This window comes from Trachypithecus francoisi, unplaced genomic scaffold, assembly GCF_009764315.1.
Source record: "Trachypithecus francoisi isolate TF-2019V2 unplaced genomic scaffold, Tfra_2.0 Lachesis_group17, whole genome shotgun sequence".
Taxonomy (NCBI): Eukaryota; Metazoa; Chordata; class Mammalia; order Primates; family Cercopithecidae; genus Trachypithecus; species Trachypithecus francoisi.
The window spans coordinates 86,314,124-86,331,339 of NW_022681462.1; the positions used below are offsets into that span (position 1 = coordinate 86,314,124).

Genomic DNA, 17,216 nt, shown 5'->3' on the forward strand with positions numbered 1-17,216 from the left:
CATCTCCAAATACTAGTTCAGGGATTCAGGGCTTCCTCAATTTTTGTTGCTCTGCCCCCTTCAACATGGGGCTTCCAAGATCCCTGTGCAAAAACATAAAGAGAAGGAAAAGTGCATGGAGAAGGTGCAGGGCAATTTTAATGGCTCAGGTCTGGAAATGGCAAACATTAGCTGCATTCACATTCTATTGGCTAGATCTCAGTCACATGAGTGCACCTACCTGCAAAGGAGACTAGAAAATCTTCTAACTGCAAGGATAGTCCCACTCCAAAGGATGCTGGGAAATGTAGTCAAGCTCAGGAAGAAAAGAGAGTTATGCTGAGCAGTCTGCCCATATGGACATAAGATAAGGCTTAAGAATCTGCATTTTCACAAACCTCCCAAGAAATTCTGATGTAAGATCCCATTTTGACCAACACTGCCCTGTCCACTCCCAGTACAGGCACCCAAGGCCTTGCAAAGTGTGTTCCACAGTCCTCCCCAGCCCTGTCTGCACCTCCACCTTGCTCTAATCATATAAAACACTGGCAGCTCCCCCAACCTGCCCAGTTACTTCATGCCTCTGTGCTGGGTGTCTCCTTTTTCTCTGCCCTTTCTCCTTTGGTTCAGTTGGCGAATTCCTGCTGATCCTTTGAGACTCAGTTCAAGTGTAATCTCTTCGGCCAGGTCATCCCTGACTCACCTACCCCAGGTAGCACTGCAGAGCCTTTCCTGGTGTCCCTGACCTTCCTGGCCAGAATCTCATTATGGTATTGATTATGCTGAATGGCATTTTGCATTTGCCTTCCCATTTGACTGGGAGACCTCTGAGGGCAGTGACCTTTCCTTTGTGTACTCTGTACCTTACACCTTACCTGGTACCTCGTGGCAGTCAGGTAGTCAGGAAGAGTTGACTCCACAGAAACTGACCACAATCAAGAGAAGTTCCTTTCTTGATTTTCTGCCCATGTCAAAAAAAAAAAAAAAAAAAAAAGCTTTTTGTGGTTGTTGTTATCCTTACAATTTCACTGCCTTAATTATTTAGACCTAATTAGCAAACTAGGTTTGTGTGACTCTGCTACACTATGCTCCTTGTTCCCTTTTGCCAGCTCTACTCAAAGGTGAGCTTCTCCAGGAGCTGCCCTGGTCTCATAAGCAACCTGTTCCTGCCTTACTATTTCTCTTCAAGAGCACTGGCAATTTACACATTTGGAATTCTACCAGGAGTTCTCCCACCTTCTTGAGCCATCTCTCTTCTTTTTGGAGTCTCATGTCCTCTGATTTCTTGCGGACCATCAGAAGCCTGAATTCCTGAAATCTGGGAAATACATCCTGTCATCCTTCCATTGTCGAGAAATCATGGAATCTAAGATGATTGTTGAGGTAGCCAGCCTCCAAGATGGCATCCAATGATCCCCACCTCCTGGTGTTCATAGCCTGTGTCCTTTCTCACAGTAAACCAGGGTCAATTGTGTGGTCAGTCCACGATTGGGCTCACTCTCTTGCTCTCTCATACACTCACTCTCCTTCATCACTTGCTGCTCAGGCAGAAACCAGGTAGCCCTGTAAAGAGAGCCACATGGCAAAGAACTGAGGCCTCCAGCCAACAGCCATGCGAGTAAACTTGGCAGTGAATCCATCAGCCCCAGTAGAGCCTCGAGATGACTGTAGCCTCAGCTGACGTCTGACTGCAACTTTGTGAGAAACATGGAGCCAGGACCACCGAGCCACAATGTTCTTGGATTCCTGACCCTCAGACAGTGTGAGGAAATAATCTTGTTTGTTTCAAGCTGCTAAGTTTTGGGTAAATTTGATAGGCAGCAATAAATGACTAATACAGTTGGGCTTCTTTCATTCATTCTCATCTTATCTTTCAGTCTCCTTTAGGTCAGACTTTAGCAGCATGCAAGATGCAGCCATCATCTAGGAATGCCCGGAGCTTCCCAGAGCAAGGCACTGTTCAACTTCCACTCTGGTTTTGAGACAGATGAAGCTTTAGCCTTCATTTAACCGGACTCCCTCCTTCTATATGTCTGCATGAAAATTATTACATATTTAAATATAAAAATACGTAATATTTTTAAATATTACTAAATATTTAAAATAAAAAGAAATAAGAAAAATAGAGTTTTAAACCGTGTCTGTTGCATAGTAAGTGCTAAACTAATATCTGCTTTTGCTGACATTGTCATCATTTGTACATCATTATTTCACATACTATCGCCCCAACTCAACGTTCCATTGCTTTTGAACAACACATACACATCAACTGCCACACCTCAATTTTGATTCCCAGTAAAACTGACCTTGAGGATAATGATAAGTCATAGCTGTACCCTTTTACAACCTCAAATTCAGTTTAATTGAATTTGCCTGTAGACTGCCGGGCACAGTGTCTCACGCCTATAATCCCAGAACTTTGGGAGGCCGAGGCAGGTGGATCACTTAAGACCAGGAGTTCCAGACTAACCTGGTCAACATGGAGAAACCCCATCTGTACTAAAAATGAGCCGGGTGTGGTGGCACACTCGTGTAATCCCAGCTACTCGGAAGGATGAGCCATGAGAATCGCTTGTACCTGGAAGCAGAGGTTGCAGTGAGCCAAGATCGCACCACTACACTCTAGGCTGGGCACAGAGTGAAACTGTCTCAAAAAAAAAAAAAAAAAAGAATTTACCTGTAGATTGGTATAGAAATATCTTAGATTTCAAATCTTGTTCTGACTCTTTCCTAAACCTGCCTATTCTCCTATTTAAATTCTGGGTGTATCTAGTGAAATTTTACATTAGCAGAACTCTCTAATTTTGAAATTGTCCTGAAGCCATGTCGACATTATTGAGGGTTTAGATTTTAACTAGAAAATACTCATTGCATTCTAGGAAAATTCACAGCCACCTAAAGGAGATGTGTCTGATTTGCAATCATTTCCCTGAATCTGCAATAAACGAATCTACAAAGGATTGAAATTTTTTTAACGAAAATTGTCTGGTAAATATTTTGTAAGGGTTTGAGAGTAGTGAAAAATGTTAACATATCAGGCCTATAGCGTTACTACTTTTCCACAGTTAGCATTTGTTTCCAATAGTCTAGAGGAGAAACCTTTTATCTCAACAATACTACATTCTTCCATTTGTAATAGTCTCTGATTTTTAAGCAGTTACTATTCAAAACATTTTATAACCTCATAGAAATATTCCTTTCTTTATACAGTCAGGTAACCTGGCATACTTGCACTATTTTCCTTAGAGCCTAATTGTGGCAAACCATTCATCGTGAGTGCCTGAGGCCTCTACCTCATCACCTGTCTGTTCTGTTTCATTCCTAAAAGGCTTCTTTTGCCCCATGTTTTAACCTGTGAGCTGCTCAAGGCCTCTTGGAAGCAGGTAGGTGATACATCTTAAATAAATGAAAATAAATTAGTGTGTTTCTGACCAGTTGGATGTGAACTGAATTTCCAGTAAATCAGCCACAGATTAAGTATCTAAGGGAATAGGTTCACTCAAGGGAAGCCCATGCATCCTTTTGTGATGCAAACTAGAAAATCCTTCTGCTTTATAATTTTGAATTTTCATATATCATATTTTCTTACAGTAAGGTACACCTGGACCAGATGGTGGCTTGTATCATAGACTTTAGGCTATTTTTAAGACCCTCAGTAAATATTCAGCAGGTACCCTGGTGAAATCATCACTTCCTTGTCACCCTCTGTTCCCTGGGCGTGAAGCCTCAGCAATGCTGTTGACGTTCATGTTTCCACTAGGTGTGGTCTCACAAATGTTTCCTCCTGGACCCCTCAGCACAGAAAATGTGTGCAGCTTCACAGATTCTGGTAGGGATGAACATGAAGAGGAGACACAGATTTACATAGTCCAGAGGACCCAAAATAGCTAAAACCATTAGATACTTCACACCGCAAACCAAGGTTAATCTCAAACTCTGAGGCTGCATGAAACTTGACCCCCAACACTTCCATCTGCAGGGAGAATAGAGAATGTGTGTCTTGGAAGACAGGCTGTCATTTGCTTGTGACCATGACAGGCTACTTCAGTTGTGGGGGTACGGTGATTGCCAGTAACTCCGGAGACAGAGCCCTGGACCCAGGTGTGTTCAATAAATTGCTGATGAAAATGAGATTCACTGCCAAGGCTCCACGAGGTCATCTGGTCTCCTCCTGCTGTGCTCCACGTGCAGCCCGTGTGGACTGGGTACCCTCTCAGGCTGCCTGGGTCCCAGCAGAGGGCAGAGGACAGTGGAGGGCCCTTGTCCTGGGGACAGTCAAGGCAGAGCAGTCACCACTTGTGCTGGGTGAGTGGTCACTGGCCTTCCTCTGGCCCGACTGGGGGCTCCAAAATGACCGTAATCACAAGCCTGATACTGGCCCTAAGTCCTACCGAAAACCCAGAGGGAGATGGAAACAGTGGCACTGATGGATTCTAGAGTTGAACAGGAGGTAGGTGGGAACTTTACCTCTTTTTTCTTAAAAACAGCTTAAAATACATTTATGCCAAGAGCTATCAGGGCTCAATCTTCTCTCAAAAGTCTCCTGAATTTTAGCCAGACGGATGGCTCAGGCCTGTAATCCCAGCACTTTGGGAGGCAGAGGCAGGCAGATCACTTGAGGTCAGGAGTTCAAGAGCAGCCTGGCCAACATGGTGAAATTTCATCTCTACTAAAAATAAAAACAAAAATTCGCTGGCATGGTGGTGCACACCTGTAGTCTCAGCTATGTGGGAGGCTAAGGAAGGAGAATCTCTTGAACCTGGAAGGTAGAGGTTGCAGTGAGCCGAGATCGTGCCACTGCACTCCAGCCTGGGTGATAGAGTGAGATTCTATCTCAAAAAAAAAAAAAGTCTCCTGAGTTGTATCATTAGTGAACATGCTTCAGTGAGTAAAAAAAAAAACAACACTCTAAAATTCAAACTAAATTTTCCTTGCAATCTACCCTAACAATCATCTGGGTCTTATTTTTAATAACCTGTCATAGAGAAACACCGGCCCCTTCTTTAACACTGAAAAAGGAAAGTGACATTTCAATCACTGTCAACAATTTAACAACCAATAAATATATACTGAGCAACTCTTCAGTCCATTCCTCCAGACACCATGGATGAAGAATCCCATTACCAATGGAGAGAGCGGAAGCCGCTCTCTTAAAATGCCCAAGCAGTGTCTCATGTCAGTTTGGGAGTCAGAGCCACCCAGGAAAATTGTTAGTGGCTCTGTTTAATTAGCACTCCTGCCACCTGCAAACAAGTGGTACTAAAAAAAGGTGCTGAATTCTTGCCATTGAGAATGCCAAAAAAAGACACCACTGGTTTCATTCTGACTATTAGAATCGAATATTTCACTGATTTGGCAGGCAGGGGGCGGGGGGAGGAGGGAGGAAGGAAATACACTTTCACTTTCACCCAAAGGAAATGACTTAACAAGTCGTGTTTTAGAAAAGATCATACGGTAATGAGTCCTCCTCAGATCCAGCAATCCTCCCTCCCCCGACCTCCTGGCCTCTGCCTTCCCCTCTGCCTGGTCTGGGCTCCCTCTGCCTCCCACAGAAACTGCCTTCTCCTCAGGTCCACTCTTAGACCTTCCTCCACCAGGAAGCCATCCGGAATCGTCTCTGTAACCCCACAACACTTGAGAGTCTCTTCCCCACAGGTGAGCACTAAGTTATATTTCTTGGTAACAACTGCTATTACCTTAACCCTTGTCAAGAACAAGAGCCAAGTATTGTATTAGGAAACCTCGACCACTTTTTGGAAAATAGGCAGGGTAAAAGTGATCGGCGGATAAGCCGCCTTATACCTTCTCTGTCTTCCTGAGAGTTGCCAGCACAGAGTTGAGCAATAAAGCAGGTTCTCAGTAAATGGTTGATTGCATGATTGGCAAATGCCTTTGTGACACATCACAGAGCAGGTGGCCATGGTGAAAATTTGGCAGCTGTGACTCCTTACTTCCTGCTTTAATCAACGTCCTGAGATTGAAATGCTGGACACACAGTAGGTGCTAAATAGATTTTTATGGATTGATTAACCACTGGAGGGACTGTGCCTTATGTGGGATTTATTAATGCATTTGATGCCAAATAGGGGTAGTTCTAATAGAGCATAATGTGTTTTTTCTTAAAAAAAAAAAAAAAACCAGCAAACACAAAACCCCAACCAGGACAGAGGCTGGCAGCTGCTCTGTTTACACCCACTGTGCTCCTAGAAACAGATGTCCTGTCAAATCCGGAGGTTTCTGATGAGGCTTCCACTCTTCCGAGTGACCTGCGTGTTCAGTAATCAAAGGGACCCATGCCCTTCTCCTGCATTAGTGCTCTCTGTTCTAAGACTGATCTCCAGTTATGTGTCTGGGGCAAAGACTTTTGCTGATGAAGGCAAAAATCAGCATCCACTGTGTCTACGCCAAGGGAAAGCACTGGGCTAATGACAAAAGAAACTGCATTTGTGTGTTTGGTGTGGTAAAAAGAACAGAGGCTTTGGGACAACCGGGCTCAAATTCCAGCACTGTCACTTAGTGTGTGATTGCAGGCGCTCACCTACCCTCTGGTGAACTCAGCTCATCATTCATCACCTACCTCTCTGGAACTCAGTTTTGGGGCTGATAATACCGATTCCACAGGTTGCTGTGAGGATTATCAGGATATCATGGGTAGAGTTCTTGGTACAGTGCTGACACATAGTAGCCATTGGGTAGAGGTCCTTTTGTTGTGGCTATTACTATAAACACAGATAAGGACAGAAGTCCACCTTGGCCACTGTGGGTTCATGTGGAGCCCCAGGTGATCCTGATGTGACTTCCTCTGGTTCCTCCTTAGGTGACAGTGGCCTTTGCAGCACAAGTCCTTGTCTGATGGACTGCACAGATAATGGTCTGTGATCTGAGTGGTGAATGGATGTTCTGGAGTGTTCCAGTCCACTTCCTTATGCACTATGAGTCTGCTCATTCACTACCCGTCTGCTTGGAGTGTACACATTAGCCCTGATCCCAGTGCCCAGCTTGGGGCTCAGGACAGGGAGGTTTGGCTTTTGGAATACACACCACTGAGTTGATCCTGTGCTTCATGGAGAAATCTCTGACCATGGTGGAAGAGGTTCCTGGGCACAACACACGAGTCCCATGAACCACACAGAGAGATCCATGCCAATCACAGGGCCCATCCCATGGGCCACAGAGCAGAGCAAAGAATGACCCAGAAAAGATCCCAGACTCCAGCAAGATCTATGTAGAGAGAGAGAGACAGAGGAGACCCCTGACACAATGCAAATCCAGTTTATGTTGCCAAGACACTAGATGCGCTGGGACAGATCACGTGAACAGCAGCACTCTGAAATGGAGCTCATGTGCAGACCAGCGCAGACCCTTCATAAATGACTGTGTCCACACTAAACAGCTCCCAGCAGGGCAGCTGGGCACAGCATTAATGACGAGGAAGGCCTTGGTATCTAACTCTGGAAATCCTTATTTGCATTCAGGCTCTGAGGGATAAAACGAGGATGGGTGAGGACAGGGTAGATAAGCCCACTGGGAGTCTAATTCACACAGCTTTTCTCATTCTCCCTGACAAGCTGGCTCCCTTGGTGAGCTGTTACCAAACTCCAGCCCTGAAGACTTTACAGTGCTCCAGAACCAGCACCCTTCGCACCACCACGGCCCGAGGCGGTCCTCCTCTGGATGAGAACTCAACACAGCTCTCTTTTCTGATCCTGCCAGCAGGGAAACTGGGAGCATCCTTTCTCCTTCATCTGGAGAAGTAGCTGAAGAAGGATTCTTGGAGTGCCTATTTTCTTCTTTCAATTGAGGATCATTCAAAATCATCTGTAAGACACTGTGAGTGCCTCACATTGCCAGATCTTAACCTATCCCAGAACCTGCAAATCTTGGCCACATTTCTGTAGTGCCTACAGCTGTCTCAAAGGGCGCTACTTCAGAACGCGGCTGGGCGGACTTTTGCATGTTCACAGTCAGTGGATCCATGGAGATTATCTCAGAGGACAGCTTCCTACAGCGTGGATGAACAGATACACGCCTGTGGCTTTGTTCTCCTTCTTTTTGCATTGAGTTGACCTGTGTATCAATTTGAAATCCCAAGAAATCCCTCTTTTTTCCATTTTGTTATCTGCTACTCTTCTATCACTTTTCATTCACCATTTTAAGAACACAGTACTCAAACCAAAGCTATCAATCACCTTCAGGTGTTGTCTGAGGACCCTTGGGGAATTTTTCTCCCCCTCCTCCCACTCCTGCTCCCCTTTTCGGCACCTCTGTCACCCTCTCTTAAGGACACGCCAGTTTTCCTGGCTGTCCTCCTCATGAAGGGTGGTTTCCTCCCTGAAGTGCTCTGCTCTGTCCCCTCCTCTGAGTCCCCGGCTTCACACACACAAACTTTGTTGGATGTTTTTTCCAGGAAATTCAGTTATTCTGACACCAATGGGCCATTTCCCCGGCGTCCTCATTCCGTTTCTGACAGTGCTCCTGCTACCCTCAATAGATTATTATTATTTATTATTTATCAGCCACGACACTGTACTCTGCTTCCTACAAGATATTAAAGAAGACACAATCCGTGCGCTGAGTTTACAGCCAAGGAGAGCAGAGGCCTGGATCAGACATCACGGGGGAGCTGTGAGGAAGGGATTTACCGGCGCAGTCCTCCCTGGCCCTGGCAGATGGGGGCAGCGATTGGCAAAGCCCTCCCCAGGCCAGCTCCTCCCAGCTGGGCCTCCATAGCCAGCTCCCCACACTACCTACCGCACTCTCTTCCCAATTTCTAGCAAGGCCTCAGGCCTTTACCTGGGGAAGCAGAGGGAGGGTGGAGGATAAGGATGAGGCCCTTAGGCCTTTACATTCAGGCAGGGGTGGAGGAGGAGGGCGAGTACAGATATTTCCTCTGAAACTCAAAACCAGGTAAAGGGGAGGTAGGCGAGGAGGGAGAGGTTGGGGAATAAAAACCAGATCCGGAGAGCAGTCAGGGGTGGGGAAGATTGTGCCCAGAGTGAAATATTCTAGCATAATGGAAAAGCCCTCATTGGGGGTCCCACACGCCTCCGGCCAAATTTCTTCTATTAGGGTTAGAAGTTAGGGTCTGCGTAGACAGCATGTGTAGACCGACAGGAGGTGGGACTGAGAAATCAGTGTAGACAGCGTGAGAGCGAGGGAGCTGTGGTGGGGGTGGGTAGTCAGTGTAGACATCAAAGGCTGGTCAGGCTGTTAAACAGAGAAGGCTTCGGGGATTCCTAAGGGTCAGTATGAACAGAAAAGTTCGCGCTCCCGGAGGAGAGGCAGGGCTGAATCAGAAGGCTGATGGACACAATTTGCAGGGCTCTCCCTGGTCCTTCAGAGGTGTGGGCAATTCCTGCTTCTTTCCAAGGTTGGAGTGTTATAAGGAGGTCGGAAGTTGAAAGACGATTGGACTTTTCCTCCTCAAACTTTTCCGCCAGTTTCCTCAGGTGTTGAGAGTAGACGGGAGCTCGCCTCGGTCCCAGTCCCCCAACCCTGAGCCGGCAGGGCCGGGAGGCAGCGGCGGAGAAGCCCGTGCCACGCGCCGTGCGTCTGCCGGGCGCGGCCGCGGAGTCAGGCGAGCCGGGGGCCACCGCGGGGAGCGGGGGCGGCGGACGGACGGAACGACAGACCCACCCGCGAGCACTCCGCCCCAGACCGGGCGCGCGGCGGCCGGGTATCCCTCCGGCCCGGGGAGCTGCGGACGCGGCCGGGCCGGCCGGGCCGGGCCGGGCCGGGGGGCCCCGCCTCCCCCACCCGCCACCCCCGCCCACTCGGGCGCCCGTGATTGGCTCCGCCCGCCCCTGGCTGCGCGCCGAAGCCCGCCTCCCTCGCAGCTAAAGCAGACGGTACCCGGAGCGGAGCGAGCCAGAAGGGAGCATGGTCCCCGCGCCGCGGCCGCGCCAGCCCCCGCGCCGCCGCCGCCGTCCCCGCCACAGCGGATCTCGCCGCAGCTCCAGCCCCGGCCCCGGCTCCGCAGCGTCCGTCCGCAGCCCCGGCGGTCGCCGCGCCTGAGCGCAGCCCCCGCCCGGAGCCCGAGCCGCGAGCCCGGAGCCAGCCCCAACCCCGCGGCCGCCGCGGCTGCGGGGAGAGGGCGGGGGCGATGCTGCCGGAGCCGCCGCCGCCGCCGCCGCCTCGATGAGAGCCGCGCCGCACCGCGCATAGCCGCACAGGCTGACAGGCGGGAGGACCGACTTCCCTCTCCCAGGCATCCTCCCTGGGCTGCCGGGAGGCGGCGGCTGCGGAGGAGGAGGAGGAAGAACGAGGGGAGAAGGCGGAGAGCAGGAACGCGAGGAGAAGGACCTGGATCCGTTTCCTCCGGCCAGGACCCGAGCGGCCCCAGCCACCGCTACTCGCCGGCGCCGTCCGCTCTCCATCAGCCCTCCTGCGCCCACCCGCGACCCCGGGCTCTCTGCGCGTCGGGCCGGGGCCGGAGCCGCCCGGCCGGAGGTAAGAGCCGGGCCGGGCGGGAGTGCCTCGGATGCGGCGCGGAACGGAGACCTAGGTCCTGGCCGCCGCGCGGGGCCGGGCCGGGCGTGGGAGCGGGGCCGGAACCCGGAACGCTGGGCTCGGCTCTGGCGGCAGCGGCGGCGGCGACAGGAGCCTCCCGCGTCTGGACTCGCAGGCTGCAGAAGCCCTTGCGCCTGCGCTGCTCCAGGGGGAAAAAAAAGCGGGGGGGATAAAAACTTCCTGCCCCCGGGTGTGTCTGCACTGGGGCTGCCTGGGGACACTGTCACGGTGGTCTGAGGTGCTGGAGGCGAGTGTGACCCCTGGCCGGAGCAGCCCCCCTGCTGGGCCCGGCGGCGCGCGCCCCTCTCCAGGCCAGGTTCCCCTGAGCGGCCCAGGGCCCGGGCCGGGCAGGGGGCCTGGAGGCGCCAGAGGGCTGGCCCCAGGGTCGGCCGCGCGCACTGCCCTTTCGGAAGGTGCGCGCCTCTGTGCAGCGAGAAGCCAGGTTGGGGTTTTCTGCCCCTCGCGTCCTCTGATCCCGCATTTGGGGACAGGGTCTCTTTACTCAATCCCAAGTAACTTTCGAGGTAGAGGATTTCGAAAACCGTCGGGAGGGAGCCGCACAGACCTTGTTGTGACCCCGCCGCCGTCACACAGACACACAGACACACATACACACACACACACTTCCCTTGACATCTTGTGGGTGCCAGCGTGTTGTGGGGGGACGCGGAAAGGAGAGCTCACGGGGATGGCAAAGGAGCCAGGAGGTGGTGTCGGTGGGGAGGGGTTGTTGATGTGTGGGACAGGGTGGACCTGGAGATGTGTAGTGTGGGAGTGTGAACGCGCGCCCCGATGGCCGCGTGGGGCGGGGGGCGGGGGGCCCAGGGCTCGCGTCCCGGTCTCCGTGGCCTGGAGCGGGCTGAGAGCGCGAGGGTTATCTGCGGTCGCCGCGCGGGTGCCCGCGCTGGGCAGCGTCGGCTCCGGGCCCCGAGGGAGGGACGTGCTAGCCCGGGGCCGGAACGCTGGGCTTGGAGCGGGGTAGGTCGGAGGCGGCTCCCAGAGCAGGTCGCCTCAGCGTTGGCTGGGGAAGGCGGGGACGCGCTGCCTGCCTGCGGCCAGCCGTCTCGGAGGAGGGGGTGGCGGCCATGCGCGAGTCTCGGATGCCTGGGTCCGTCCGCTGAGAAGCCAGTTGTCGTCCCCGGACTCTGGAACCGAGAGGCAGACGCGATCCGTTGGCGGGCCCTCGCGCGGACCCCCAGGGATGCTGATGGGTGAGGAGCTGCCGCCGCCGCCGCTGCCATCCCTGCCGCTCTGCAAACGTTCTCCTCCCTCCCTCCCGTGCTTGCGCCGCGGCGCGCCCCGGGCGAATCGTGGACGCAGGTATTTATGTAGCATTAGGCGAGACCTCGGCGCTGGAGGGACCAGACCGTAGAGGACGCCGAGCTGCCGCTGCCCGCGAAACTTCCACTTCGGCAGCTCAGCGGCATCTCGGCCCCGCTGCTGCAGGTTCCAGCCTCTCTCCAGTCCAGGAAAGCTGAGATTCGGACTCCTCTTGAGATGACAGATCTGTCCTGGTTACTGCTGTATTAATCCTAGTTTCAGTCTCTTTAAAGCCATCTGCCTAGTCACTACAGAGTTTCTTCTTCGCCGTGTGATCTTATCACTAACTCAGCCCTGGGAGGTCAGATTTGAGGAATGGCTTCATTTTCAGATGAATGACAGCAGACTTGTCCCACCTTATTCCTGATTTATTATTATTATTATTCAAGGTATAGAGCTTTTTAATTTTTTTGTGAGGGAGGAGAATGAACAATTTTATAGATTGTTCATTCTGACACTTAGAGAAAACATGACCAGTAAGCACTGGTGAATACTTTAAAGGCTGGTTGGCATGCATGTATTTGATTAGTCCGTAATCTAGGTGTTTATACAGGTATGGAGCTGTGTGCTACTGATGAATAGTCTCTGTCCCATACATTGTGCTGTAGTGTACTTGATTTATCACCCTGCTATAAATCAGGGAATTATTAGCACGTGTGCCTTTAAACTCTATATGAATTTAATGGCATTAAATTGGTTTATGGGCTGATGCATCTAACCAATTTTAATAACTTTTCTGCACAAACATCTTATAAACCATATTTGCCTATGATTAGAAAAACATTTTCTTCTCGGTCTCTCTATTTCTAGTGCGGTTATGGAAATTTATAGGTCTCCAACTTTCATTTGCAAGCAGCAATCCAAACGAAATACCTAGAGTTTTACTGAAATAAAATATCCTATGGTAGCCATGGTAACAAATAGATTAAGGGTTATTGGTTTTCATCTGAATGTGATGGGGGGTGGGGATCTAGTGTTGTGTCTTTTTAATTATGTTTCTAATGAGTAGTGGTCATACTTCAAGTACTCAGAGTGGAAGACAAGCAAGACTGAGAATTCAGTTTTGTGGGAGGTTTATTGAAACAAAGACTAGAAGAGCCCAGGAGAATGACTTCTGCTATCTGCAGCTCCTCATATCTAGAACAAAATGGATAAAAACCTTTTTTTGTTTTTCCGGTAGATGAGCATTGAGTCAGTCACTTTAAGGCTGGAAAATGCATTTTGCTTATAAACTATTACCACAGGAACCTTTAAATCCAGCCTGTTTTCTAGGAATAAACATGTTGGAAGTATGGCGGTTGGTGTGGATTAAGTGTCACCGTTGTTATCAACACCTGTCAGTTTAAGTGAGGCACATCATTAGTCTATTCAAATCTTACCTATTTCAATATTCATGCATTTCCATGGTGATCCATTCATTTTTGTTTATTTAGTCAATCTTATAAATCTTTGGCATCAATTTTAGTTATGCCATCTTTTTATTTCTTTTATCAATTGATTTGGCTACAAACCATTCCTAGTTTAAAATATTTCCTTCTTTTTTCCTGCTAGTTTCTAAAAGCCTACACTATTCCCAGCTACATACAGATATAAAGGAGTTAATTTTTTTTCATCGACTCAAATAGCACCCCTAATACTAATGTCAATTTTTTAGGATCTCATTTGATATGTATGTGTACATGGGTTATTTTTTTTTCTTTCAGCAGGCTTACTGTAAAGCTTTCTCACTTTTTGGCTGGGAGATATCAATTCAGTCCAGCAGAACTAACTAAAGTTTGCCCTTCCTTCCTCCTTTTCCCTTCCTTCCTTTTTTTTCTTTTCTTCTTCTTCTTCTTCTTCTTCTTCTTCTTCTTCTTCTTCTTCTTCCTTCTTCCTTCTTCTTTCTTCTTTCTTCTTCTTCTTCTTCTTTCTTCTTTTTTTTTAAATCCCAGTACTGTTGTGGCTTAGGGATTCTTTGTGTCATCAGTTGTATCTGGCTTGGAGAGACTTCGGGACTATATTAGAGCCGGTCTGTCCTGGGGTCTTTTCTAGTAGTGGTCAAAGCCAGAAGGTTTCAGAACAGCAGAGGATTTTCCAAATACAGTATATATTTAGTCACAGCATGTAATATCCCTAGGATCATAGTAACATTGTAAGTCTACTGAACAGGCAGTTTTACTTAAATGCGAGTGGTGATTTTGCTCACCCGCTTTCAACTTAGCTTTCTAATGATGTAATCCCATGCTAATCACAACCCTGTATATTTCAGAAATATCAAGGCAAGCATTAGCACACTACTGACTTATTAGGATCAGGCAAAGTAATTGGAACACTTAAGTTCAAAGTCAGATGAAGAAATGGAATTATAACCAACTTTGTGATTCTATAATCAGTCAACTAAGTGCCTACTTGCGGGTAGGAGGAGGAAGAAACATCATGAATAAAAAATCCAGCCTTTAGTTGTGCTGAATGAGGATAAACCAAGGCAGTTACTGTGTAAGAGGACTGGAGAACAAGAAATGTGTTAGTGAATGGGAGGACCGCAGACCCCAGGAAGTTGAGGCTGCAGTGAACCGTGATCACGCCACTACACTGGGCGACAGAGCAAGACCCAGTCTCAGAAAAAAAAAAAAAAAGAAAAGAAAGAAAGAGGAGGGGGATGTATTTGTAAACAAATAAATCATATTTTTTCCAGGCCTGTCTTAGCATCTTTCACTGTGCTAGACACATATCTACGCAAATGTTTGGAAGCTGGTAGAATATCTGTAGTTTGTGTAGGAGATAGTCAGTTTTTATTTCTTAAGTAATCTGAGGTCATCTCCTGATATGCTAAAAGATTAGGTAGCATAATCCCTGGAATGTACTTTTGTCGGAAGTAAATTTTACCATAGAAAATGGTCTTAATTTTGGTTAAGAAGGAAAGATGTATCCGAATTCTTTACCTGCACCTTGGATCAAAAATGCTGAGATCAGGACCACCCTGAAAGCAGACTCCCTGGTTCTTCCACTGAGTTAAAGAAGTAAACAGGCTTACTTCTCCCACAGTAAACGCAGCCTGTACTTTCTTCAAGGAAACCACTTGAAAACAGGAAAACTGAAACTGCCAATTAAGATGAGGCAAGTTGATCACTGAAAGTAGCAACAGAGTTCTTTGTGAAATCAATTTTATCATTTGGGAGCATTTCCACCTTTAGGGTAGAAAGGGGAAAAGTTCTCATTTTCTGTGCAAGAGGGTATCTGCATGAAATTCAAGTAGTTCGGAGACTCTGGACTGTGCAGCAGCAGATGACAACTCACAAGCTGGAACAAGAACGACGAGCATGTTTGTGGCCGGGGATCCAGTGTGCGCAAAGAAGACGGCCTCCAGGACATTTATAGGCTGCCATTGGCCTCACAGGTGTTTATTGTTATAATTTATAGGTTTTTGACATTTTAAAATCCTTGATCATTTTGAGGATATATGTATGTGTATATATATTTGTAAACAGATAATCACACATGTATATACACAAACAAATATACAGATATATATACACAAATATATATTCTGTCACTTTTTTTAACCATGGTTTAAAAACACATAAAATTTACCATCTTTAACCTTTTTTTTTTTTTTTTTTTTTGAGATGGCGTTTCACTCTGTCACTCAGGCTGGAGTGCAATGACACAATCTTGGCTCACTGCAACCCCCGCCTCCCGGGTTCATGCAATTCTCCTGCCTCGGCCTCCAGAGTAGCTGGGATTTCAGGCACCCGCCACCACGCCCAGCAAATTTTTTGTGTTTTTAGTAGAGACGGGGTTTCATCATGTTGGCTAGGCTGGTCTCGAACTCCTGACCTCAGGTGATCTACCCACCTCGGCTTCCCAAAGTGCTGGGCTTACAGGCGTGAGCCACCTTTACCATTTTTAACTGTGCATTCGTAGTATTCACATTGTTGTGCAAGCAAGCTCCAAAACTCTTCATCTTGCAGAACTGAAAGTCTATACCCATTAAACATCATGTTCCCCATTCCCACCTCCCTCAGCCCCTGACAGCTGCCATTCTACTTCCTGTTTATACATTTAACTACCTTAGGTCCCTCATGTGAGTGGAATCATGCCACGTTCGTCCTTTTGTGATGGGCTTGTTAAACTTAGCATAATGTCTTATAGGTTTATCACATCTTGTGGCATGGACAGGATTTCCTTCCTTTTTAGGGTTGAATAGTATTGCATTGCATGTATGGACTACATTTTGTTTGTCCATTCGTCTATTGATGGAGATTTGGATTGCTTCCATGTTGTAGCTACTGGGAATAATGCTGCTGTGAACAGGAGTATAAGACATCCCGCTTTCAGTGCTTCTGGGTCTGTACCCAGAAGTGGAATTGCTGTTATTTTGATTTTTTCTTCGTTTTGACACGGAGTTTTGCTTTTGTTGCCCAGGCTGGAGTGCAATGGTGCGATCTTGGCTCACTACCACCTTCGCCTCCCGGGTTCAAGAGTTCAAGCAATTCTCCTGCCTCAGCCTACCGAGAAGCTGGGATTACAGGCATGTGCCACTATGCATGGCTAATTTTGTATTTTTAGTAGAGACGGGGTTTCTCCATGTTGGTCAGGCTGGTCTTGAACTCCCAACCTCAGGTGATCCGCCCGTCTCTTGCCTCCCAAAGTTCACTCTGGGATTATAGGCGTGAGCCACCACACCCAGCCCTATTTTGACTTTTAACACTAACAAATTACATAAGTTTTCTATTGAAGAGACTTGGTGAGAATGCAGTCACACAGAATACTGTCCAATAAAGAATGCAGTAGATGTTACTGACATTTGTTCTTCCTTTTCTGTGTGTGCATTTCCTCCCTAGTCTCTCAGATCTCATGCTTCGCTTGGGGGCTTGTCCTAGTTGCAGTGATACTGCAGAGGGATTAGAAACACGGGCTTCCTGTCCATGTTGAAGTCCCATCTCCAGTGCCTCCTAGCTGTATGACCTTGAACAGATCCTTAATCTCACCCAGCCTCAGTTTTCTTTTAAAAAATTGGAAGGAGCAGTAGTGGCTATCTAGGGTGGTTGTGAGGGCGAAAACAGATAACCTCCATAAACCCACATTACAGTGGCCTGGGGAAGTGCTCTACAAAGAGAGCTTAGGAAGATTAACTGTGGAAGAAGAGACAGCAGCAACCCCTAGAGATCTCAGAAACTGTAGATGCCAATCCTGTTCAATTTCAATCATAAATGTTTTAATCGTACGCCAGGGCATGTATATATATTGTGTTCTGTAAGTCTCACTATCAGTACTTATTCTGAAAAGCGTAAGATAGTTGCATCACAATTCCAGTAGTTAAAAATACCCTTGAGTTGATTTGATGTGTGAACTTTTAATTCCATCTTTAGTGTCATAATTTTAGAGTTGATGTGGATTTTTGAGGTCAGCTAATCTACCTATTATTC

At 48.1% G+C, this 17,216-nt stretch overlaps 1 protein-coding gene and 1 long non-coding RNA gene across 6 annotated transcripts in view; both read left to right on the forward strand.

The window, feature by feature from the left end:
• The first annotated feature begins 4,129 nt into the window (after positions 1-4,129).
• Positions 4,130-8,086, forward strand: LOC117062637. Of its 3 annotated transcripts, XR_004428480.1 has the most exons (3): positions 4,130-4,429; positions 5,550-5,634; positions 6,797-8,086. It is a non-coding gene; the product is annotated as an uncharacterized LOC117062637 (long non-coding RNA). The 3 variants fall into 3 exon arrangements; XR_004428481.1 differs by lacking the exon at positions 5,550-5,634; XR_004428479.1 differs by lacking the exon at positions 4,130-4,429 and having other exon boundaries at positions 5,127-5,634.
• Positions 8,087-9,826: 1,740 nt separating this feature from the next.
• Positions 9,827-17,216, forward strand: part of KLHL29 (kelch like family member 29) — a 325,792-nt gene continuing 318,402 nt past the window's right edge. For 2 of the 3 annotated variants that reach the window (XM_033176397.1, XM_033176399.1), the window contains exon 1: positions 9,827-10,428. The gene's annotated coding sequence lies outside the window, so the exon portion shown is untranslated. The remainder of the gene's footprint in view (positions 10,429-17,216) is intronic. The other variant, XM_033176398.1, reaches the window with a different exon arrangement.